General features: G+C 41.7%; 1 pseudogene; it reads right to left on the bottom strand.

Annotated features, from left to right (window-relative positions):
- The window catches only part of LOC108287545, a 12446-nt pseudogene extending 3911 nt beyond the window's left edge, over window positions 1–8535 (bottom strand).
- Window positions 8536–8743: the final 208 nt, after the last annotated feature.

Genomic DNA, 8743 nt, shown 5'->3' with positions numbered 1-8743 from the left:
GAGATGGAGTATTGCTCTGTCACCCAAGCTGGATTGCAGTGGCACAATCTCGGCTCATTGAAACCTCTGCCTCCGGGGTTCAAGCAGTTCTCATGCCTCAGCCGCCCAAGTAGTTGGGACTACAGATCCTGCCACCACACCTAGCTAATTTTTTTTGTAGAGATGGGGTTTCACCGTGTTAGCCAGGATGGTCTTGATCTCCTGACCACATGATCCACCCACCTTGGAGCCGTACTGGAGCAGCAGGTCAATGCACTCCTGGCTGGCGGCCTGCCGGGCGTCGGCCAGTGCTGTGTTCCCGTGGGCATCTCAGGCCATGACGTCCACCCTGTACCAGATCAGGAGCTGTGCCAGTACCACATTCCCCTTGCAGCAGGCCAGATGCAGTGCTGTACAGCCATCTCTCTCCTTGCAGGTCTGAGAGACTGCATCCTGAGTTCACCTCATCCTGGGAGCCATGTCAGCAGCAGGATGACCATCTGCAGGTCCTTGGAGGCAGTGGCCTGCAGCAGATCCTGGCCCAGGGACAGCTCCAAGTAGAGAAATGGGGCCAGAAGAGGTTCTGCTTATACTTGGCATGAATCCAGTGTTCCTTCTCTTCCCTTATGGAGTCTACTGAGGGTTTTGTTCGTCCCTGGCTGCTCTCTTTCCAGATGCTTTTGGCTAGCTCGTTCCCAATGGACCACATTACCCTGAAGAGCTCGACTGGCCAGTCATCCAGGTCCAGAGATCGGACTCAGGAAGGGTGGGTGCTAAGATTCCAGTGGATCCCTGAGGACTCGATGCACATGAGGGCTCCAAAGTTCAAACTGGCCCAGGTAGGATTCTGGGTCTCGCAGTCCACATGGCAGGAGTTCCCGGGCACATTTCAGATGGACGTGGTTTCATGGCCATGGCCATGATCTCGCTCTGGCTTGTCAGCTGGGACTTGTTCTTGCTGCTCTCACATGACTGCAGGCTGGCCAGGATCTGGCTCTCAACTTGAACCCAGGCATCCCACTCTTCAAACGTCATGGCTTCAAAGTGCCATGTTGGGTAGTGACGGACACAATCATAAATTTCAAGTTGTCTTCTTGTTCTTCAGCAGTGCCAAACAGGCCATGGCTTTTAAGTTCTTGGTGCTGTTCTTCCTTCGGTGCCTTTCTGGTAGTGTAAGGAAAGGGAGGTGGGTCGAGTGTGGGGCTGGTGGTGCTGGAGATACTGCGACTGAAGCATATGGAGTCACCCAGCCCCTTGTCTGAATTAAGTGAGATGGGTAAAGGGCTCACGACTAGGCCACTGGTTTTAGGACTGGAGATGGGCGTGCAGGCCCATGTGGCTCAGGGTGGCCTCTTCCCTGGAATTTTCACAGTAGTGGTTAGGAGGTTAATCTCCTTACTATGACGATTTTGGATGTTATCATCTAAATGTGGGTAGTAAGTCAGCACGCCAATGTCACACAGGGTGACATATTTTTTTCCATTTTTTCAATGTTTTGCCATTTTGCTTGGACAACATGCCCTGTTTAATTGGGATGGCTCAGCTTCTCCTGACACTGTCCAGATGACTCTCTAAGCCTTTCTTCTCTTTGTTGCTCCCTTTCCAAGAGGTGAACAGGTTGAACTGGCATTTAGACTGCTTGCGAATGAGAGTGGATGTGTTGGCAGCCGGAGGAACATTGATCCAAAGTTCCTTCTGGCTAGTGCTACGAGCTGATGGAACGAAGGAGGAATAGAACACCTGTGCGCAACAGATGAAGAAATGGCTTGGAAAACTGAGTAGCGACTTGTGAAGTCCTATGGACAGCTGACAATTATCTTTTAGTAAGATATACTTTCAGCTGGGCGTGGTGGTCATGCCTGAACTCCTTGCAGCACTTTGGGAGGCCGAGGTGGGTAGATGACGAGGTCAAAAGTTCAAGACCAGCCTGCCCAAGACGGTGAAACCCCACCTCTACTAAAAATACAAACATTAGCCAGGAGTGGCAGTGTGCGCCTGTAATCCCAGCTACTCAGAAGCCTGTGGCAAAAAACTGCTTGAACCCAGAAGGTGAAGTTTGCAGTGAGCCGAGATCATGCCACTTCCCTCCAGTCTGGGCAATAGAGTAAGACACTGTCTCAAAAAAAAAAATAAAAATAAAAAAAATAAAATTTCAGTTTCTCAGAAGAAACTGCAATGTCTCAAATAAAGATCCCCAGATGGTACACTGAGTTCCCCCAAATGAAAAGCTAGTTTGGATTCAACGATCTCACACTGAGTGCTATCAATTAACAGAAGTCCTGCTTCCAAGTAATGCCAGGGGCCACCACACACTGGAGAGAAGCCTCCAGCAAAAGAGATCAAAACAACAGAAGACAGGAATTCATAAGACAAGGCAAAATTAGGAGTAAAACCTTAAAAACATCTTAAAACACTCTCAAAAACATATAAATTTCAATAGGATATTTAGAAGCAGAATAAAGAAGGAGAAAAATTAAAAACCAATGTACATATACTGGTCTAAGTAGCCTAGCATCTGAATAACAAGACTATCAGAAAAAAAGTAACAGAGAAAATAAAAAGATCCACAGGAAGAGATATTCTGCAGACTTACTAGCCTTGATAAAATGAAAAGATCCCACCAAGCTGTTGTGAAATTTCAGAGTCTCTCCTAGAGAGAGAAGCTCCTAAAAAGCTTCCACAGATACATAAAACCTGGTTATAAATAATGTATCACACAATGGCAATAGATTCAAGAACAACACTGTAATGAGAGCACAACTGCAAAATATCTTCAGAACCATAAATTTAGATTCAACCTAGAGGTTTACTCTCCATTGAAGAGGAGGGATTTTAAGACTGGCCAGATCTCTAAATATTTCCACCCAGGTAAATGTGTTCAAATACAACTAGAGAGAATAACAAGACAGAAGAAAACAAAGAATCTAGGACTCAGGCAATCCCACTCAAGACTGCAGTTATGTGAGATCACAAAAGATTTTAAGGAGACGGCACAGAAAAGTAGACATTGAGCTTATCTAGGGAAAGCCACTCTATATATTCAACTAGGATGACAAAAGCCCTAAAGTTGCCCACCACCCTTTTCCAAAAGGGAAAAAATGCGTTTCAGCAGATGAAAAATATCTTTGAAAGGCATGAGATAAATACTACAATACTGGGGGAGGTGCGGGGGACCTGCTGTTAGAAAACAGGCAAACAAATGCAGTCAGAAAATTACCTTCATGCTAAAAAATAATGGATGTGAAAGCAACCAGACCACTCAGAGGCTACTTACTGCATTTGGCTGGATAAATTAACATGGGCCTGGAAAAAAGGGAAGATTGAGGAGAAGTGCAGAAGTGCTCAGATGTCAGAACTATTTCAGAGAAAGAATGAAGGCTATGTAATGCACAGGCACAGTGAAAACACCGTATGACTTAGCAGTGAATAATATTTGCATAGTCATAAGCATGTACATATCACTGATTTAATTAAAGAGTATGCTACAATTGGAAGAAACTAAGGGAGAAAAATAAGGTCAGGGTGTAGCGAGGAAGGTATGCTTTCACCTGCTATGACAGGACGTCAACAGACAGTACTGACAATTAACTTAGCTATTCTATTTTTGTTATTCCATGAACAATAAGATTAAAATTTAAAGCAGATCTTTATATCACAACCAGATCTTTATATCACAACTTAAATATCAGAAATCCCTAAAAGGTAGACACACTAAGCCAAAGACATTTCTGGATAAATTTGGTTCATAGGAAAATAGAAGAGATTTAGAAAATCCACACAAAGAGGTCCATGCTGTCACTACTGGGTCCCCATTATAATTTAATAGAATCAAGAGAAACATACTTTTATGTCAAACTATCAATTTCTTAACTTTTTGACTGTTTACTTACATGGTTTGTATAGTTGCTTTCTCTATTTTCTTGTAATAAGAATGAAAAAAAAAAAAAAAAGCAAAACTGGTCACTTCTGATACAAATACCACAAAATAAAGTAGTTGTTAACATCTTCCTGACTATTGCTATGTAATACGAGTCAAAATTCCATTTCGAAAATATTTTCAATAATTATACTTTAAATTATATGGCATGACAAATCTCATAAGGTAAAATACAAAAACTTAGTTTTAATTTGATCGAGTTTACTTTTTGTTTCTATTACAAACGAATGAAAGAATACTCATGTACAAAACAAAACCAAAAGAAAACAAATTAGACCAGATGAAAAATTTAGCTAATAAAAAAGCTTAACTGTTACATACCATGATCCATTAGTATTCTCTCATTCTGCATTTACACATAGCTTACTTTAATTATAAGAATCTAAGAGCTAACAGCTCTAAGAACTACTTCCTGGCCAAGCACCTATCTCTAGATGCACCAGAATCTCTGTAAGCATCTCCAATCAGACTTAGTGGTCAACTACTAATCTGTCACTAAAAACAAAACAATAAGAGAATCTTTATACAACTGGAAAGTAACCTATCCTAAATTTAAATTGTAAAATGAGTGTACAAACCTAATTGGACATGGTGACTGCAGCACAAAAAAAAATCATTTTTTCTAAAAAAAAAAAAAAAAAGGTCAGAATAATAAAAGCTCCAAGAGGACTTAGGCCATGCTTTGTTTCCTACACTGCCTCCGCCTTTGATGCTGGAAGGGCCTTCTAGGCAAACATTCCGACCACTGAAGAGTGAGGGACATGGAACAGCTATTCTTTTACTGTTTCTATCTTCTCTAGGTGAGAGGAGCCCATGGCTCTGGAAGAAACTGGGAAATACAATTCTGATACGGTTAGATATGTTCCCCCTCCAAATCTCATGTTAAAATGTGACTCTTAATGTTGGAGACAGGGCCTACTGGGAGCTGTTTGGGTAATGGCAGTGGACTCCTTATGAATGGCTTGGTCCCATCCCCATGGTAATAAACAAATTCTCATTCTGGGGGTTTAAAAGAGTGTCACACCTTCCCCCTACCCGTCTCTACTCCATCTCTCCACGTGTGGAACCACCTGCTTCCCCTGTGCCTTTCATCATGACTGTGAGCTTGCTGAGGCCCTCACCAGAAGCAGATGCTGAAGCCCTGTTTGTACCCTGAAGATCTATGAGCCAATTAAACCTCTTTTTGTTATAAATTGCACAGCCTTAGGTATCTCTTTATACTAATGCAAAAATGAACACAAACTCTAACTGGAAATAACTGACTCAAGACAGGCAAAGTCCACTCAAACTAGAAAAACAAGGATTACAAACACCCATATTTTACTGTGTAACATTACTTTGCATATCATTATAGAACCCTCACTTACATGCCTGTTGTTTAAATCAACTGGAAAACTTGGCTGTGTATGGCTTTTTAGCAAATAAATGAGGATTTAAAATAACATTCAGGCGTGTTTGAATTTATATTACATCAAATGAAAAGGTTAATAACTTAAAGGTTTTTGAGTAGCATAAACCTGGATGTGAAAAACGTATAACAGGTCAGAGGACTGTGTAACAGGAGGACAAAATCAGAAATTCAATCCCTGATGATGAACAACTGTGTTTTTTTATTTGTTTAAATGAAAACCAAGCTGAAGCCTAAGTTCCATCACTCATCTTTAAAATGTACTCCTTGAAACAATGGAAAAGGGACAAAGAATGATAAAGATACATCTATGACCCCTCCATCACGTGACAAATTAATGGTGTTGATAAAAAGATGGCAAAATGTACAAACACAAAGTTTACAGGTTTTCACTAACAGGGTAAGAACTAAAGGAAAGTATATCACATGTTAAAATAAGGCAAGTGAATATGTGAAAAGTTGAAAATTTAAACGACTATCAGTTTTTCTAAATATTTTCTATAATACATCTGATCAAACAAGAGTTTTCACTCCTTGGCCGAAAAATAATGGTGGTCTCACCATCTGTTGGAGACTTCCTCAGGAATATTGTGCTTGCTTCTGGTTGGCCAGAAGGGGTGGACTCCAAGCTGTATCTATAGAGGGAGAAAAGAAAAAAGATGTGATTGTTTATAAAATTTATCAACTCCTTTATTAGACTGCTGAATTTAGGCTATTTCATTACCTCTACTTTTATTCGTATCCACTGAAATAAATGTATAAATATAAGATAGAGCCTGGCAAGATGGCACATGCTTGTAGTCCCAGCAACTTAGGAGGCTGAGATGGGAAAATTCCTTGAGCCCAGGTCAGGAATTTGAGGCCAGCATGAGTAACATAGTGAGATCCTCTTTTACTTAAAAAATAAAAAACAAAGAGGTAAACGTTGGCTCTGAGTTATGTAAAATCGAGATGGCAGTACGTTTTAAAAGACAGGTCTATTTTACAGGCAAAATATAAGATGTATTCCGGAGTTTTAAAACTTTTAAAAAAGTAAATTCAGCATATCTGACAGTTCCATGTCATTCTGAAGACACCGAACCTTAGTTCTGTTGAGTATCTGTCTTCCACAGTCATGTGAGATCTCTAAGTCTTTATTTCTTCATTAGCAATATATAGGGAGAACACACACAGGCCTTATTTGCATTGGAAAGAGCCAGATGAGACATACATAAGCTGTGCTGTAATCTTCAAGAATGACAATTAAAGAGCCTTTTTTGGGCTCTCATCCAACATTACCCATCTACTAACTGGTGTGTAAAATCACTCAGAGGCTTTCCTCACACCATCAAGCAGAGTCTAAGTTTACACAAATACTTACATGTTTTGTGTATAAAGGTATAATCAATTAATTCACATAATGTATTTATTATAAAGCGATCCTTAAATATCTTGAAAAGTGAGTATAGTATTTCCAAGTTACAAAGTCACACTCATCATGAGTCTTAATCATCCTACCCCTGAAATAATTAAGAGTTCAACCAAAGTTTAAATAGAATAGCTATATAAGACATTTCCTCTACAGTAATAAAAGCTCTGGCATTTAAATGAAACCAATGAGCCAACTGGATTTAACATCTTTATGACACAATGTTTTCTATTTTGAAAATTTTAGTTTACATTCAAAACCATATTGTTACCCAGAATTATTTCTACTTAGATTCATCTCTTTGCAAAATTTTACAGGCAGACCAACTAACTGTTTTCTCTTTTCTACCCGCTCTCATCCCACTGTCTCTCCCAGCAGTGTAGACACTATAAACCTCCAACGTTCTTATCTTTGAACAAGATGCTGTTGTCAGAAGGGGGAAGGAGAAAGGGGGAGCCATGGCAACAAACACTTACACAGGCTAGGTCTGGCATTTTAACCTTCAATCTTTACATCACTCATGTAACAGTTTACATTTACATTTCATGTCTTTGAAAAGTTTTGACCACAAACATCCCCACCTCTCTTTTAGAACAAGGAGGTAAACAAAGTCTGTTAAATCACCAGAACAAATCAAGAGATGCATTTTGAGTTAAAGTAAGAAGTTTAAAGAAATCAGAGCCTCATGGGTAAACTCTTTTGTGGGAAACCTTCCACCTCGCACCCATTTTTCTGCAGCACTGGCTGTGACATTTCATACCTTTCACAATTATTTTAACCACCCTCCATTTTCTTTCCTTCTGTGTTCAAATCAGTTAGAAGAAACTAAGTAGCTTCTATCAACGTGACTTAAAGCACCCCATTAAGAATATCATAAAGTCTCTCCCATGGCAACCTCCATTCTGAATTTAAATATGAAATCCCCAAATACTGGAGTATGAGTTGTGCTGCGGTTTAGCTACTTTCACAAAGGAAACAAGCATTTGCCTGGCGCCTTCACTTATGTACCACCTGGACAGGTACAAACAACCAAAGAGATGTGTACTGGAAAGCTTGGGTATTTGAGTTTTCATTGAAAAAAAGAGAGAAAATATTTCAAAGAAGCCTCAACAGTGTCCCACAGGATAATAGAGTTACAGACAAGAAGATCCATAAATAAATGGTCCCATGTCAACCTGGAAGAATGAGATGAGGGAGCAAGAACTGGGCATTTGGGAGGGGAAGAGAAAGGAAACTGTCTGGACTCTGTGGAGAAAGACTAAGGGGTGGGACACAAGGCAGAGACAGCCTTTGTTCCTCACGAGCCTTGGAAAAGCTGGCTACAGGTAGAGCGGAGCTCGAAGTGGGGGATGCCTCCAAGGAGACCCTGGGGACAGCATCAGCCAGAGGTGTGCCAAGGGTACCCATCACCTACTTACCTTCAGGCACCTCCCGGTCACGGATGTGGTGCATGTGGAGGCCCTCACCAACTTCAAAAGTCACCTGAGCGGGCTCTACTGTGGGAGCCACTGGCGCTCCTGCCATTGTGTCCCCAGCTGCTGCCTCATAGATCTCTGTCTCAAAGGGACACACCAACCCCTGCTGCTGTTCCAAGTGAAGGCCCTCACCAACTTTGAAAGTCACCTTAGTAGGCTCTTCAGTTGGAGACACCAGTGCTCCTTCCATCGTGTCCCCAGCTGCCTCACAGACCTCTGCTTCACAGGGACACACTGACCACTGGTACTGTTCCAAACGGAGGCCCTCATCAACTTCGAAAATCACCTTAGTTGGCACTACCATGGGAGCCACTGGCACTTTTGCCATCGTGTCCCCAGCTGCTGCCTCATGGATCTCTGACTCACAGGGACACACCGACCAAATTGGTCCTGGCCTGGGGGCACTGCACACAGCAGGTCAGTGTGTTCCCCATGATGTGCCTCTTCTCCTGTCTGCCACCACCTGTACCTCTGCTCACAGCTTTGGCCACAAACTCCTGCTTCCGCAGGCGGAAGCTATGCTGCACTTGCAGAGA

The sequence above is a fragment of the Cebus imitator genome, unplaced genomic scaffold, assembly GCF_001604975.1.
Source record: "Cebus imitator isolate Cc_AM_T3 unplaced genomic scaffold, Cebus_imitator-1.0 Scaffold347, whole genome shotgun sequence".
NCBI classification, from domain to species: domain Eukaryota; kingdom Metazoa; phylum Chordata; class Mammalia; order Primates; family Cebidae; genus Cebus; species Cebus imitator.
Note: the sequence above shows the minus strand (reverse complement) of the source record. Positions and strands in the feature narration are given on the sequence as shown.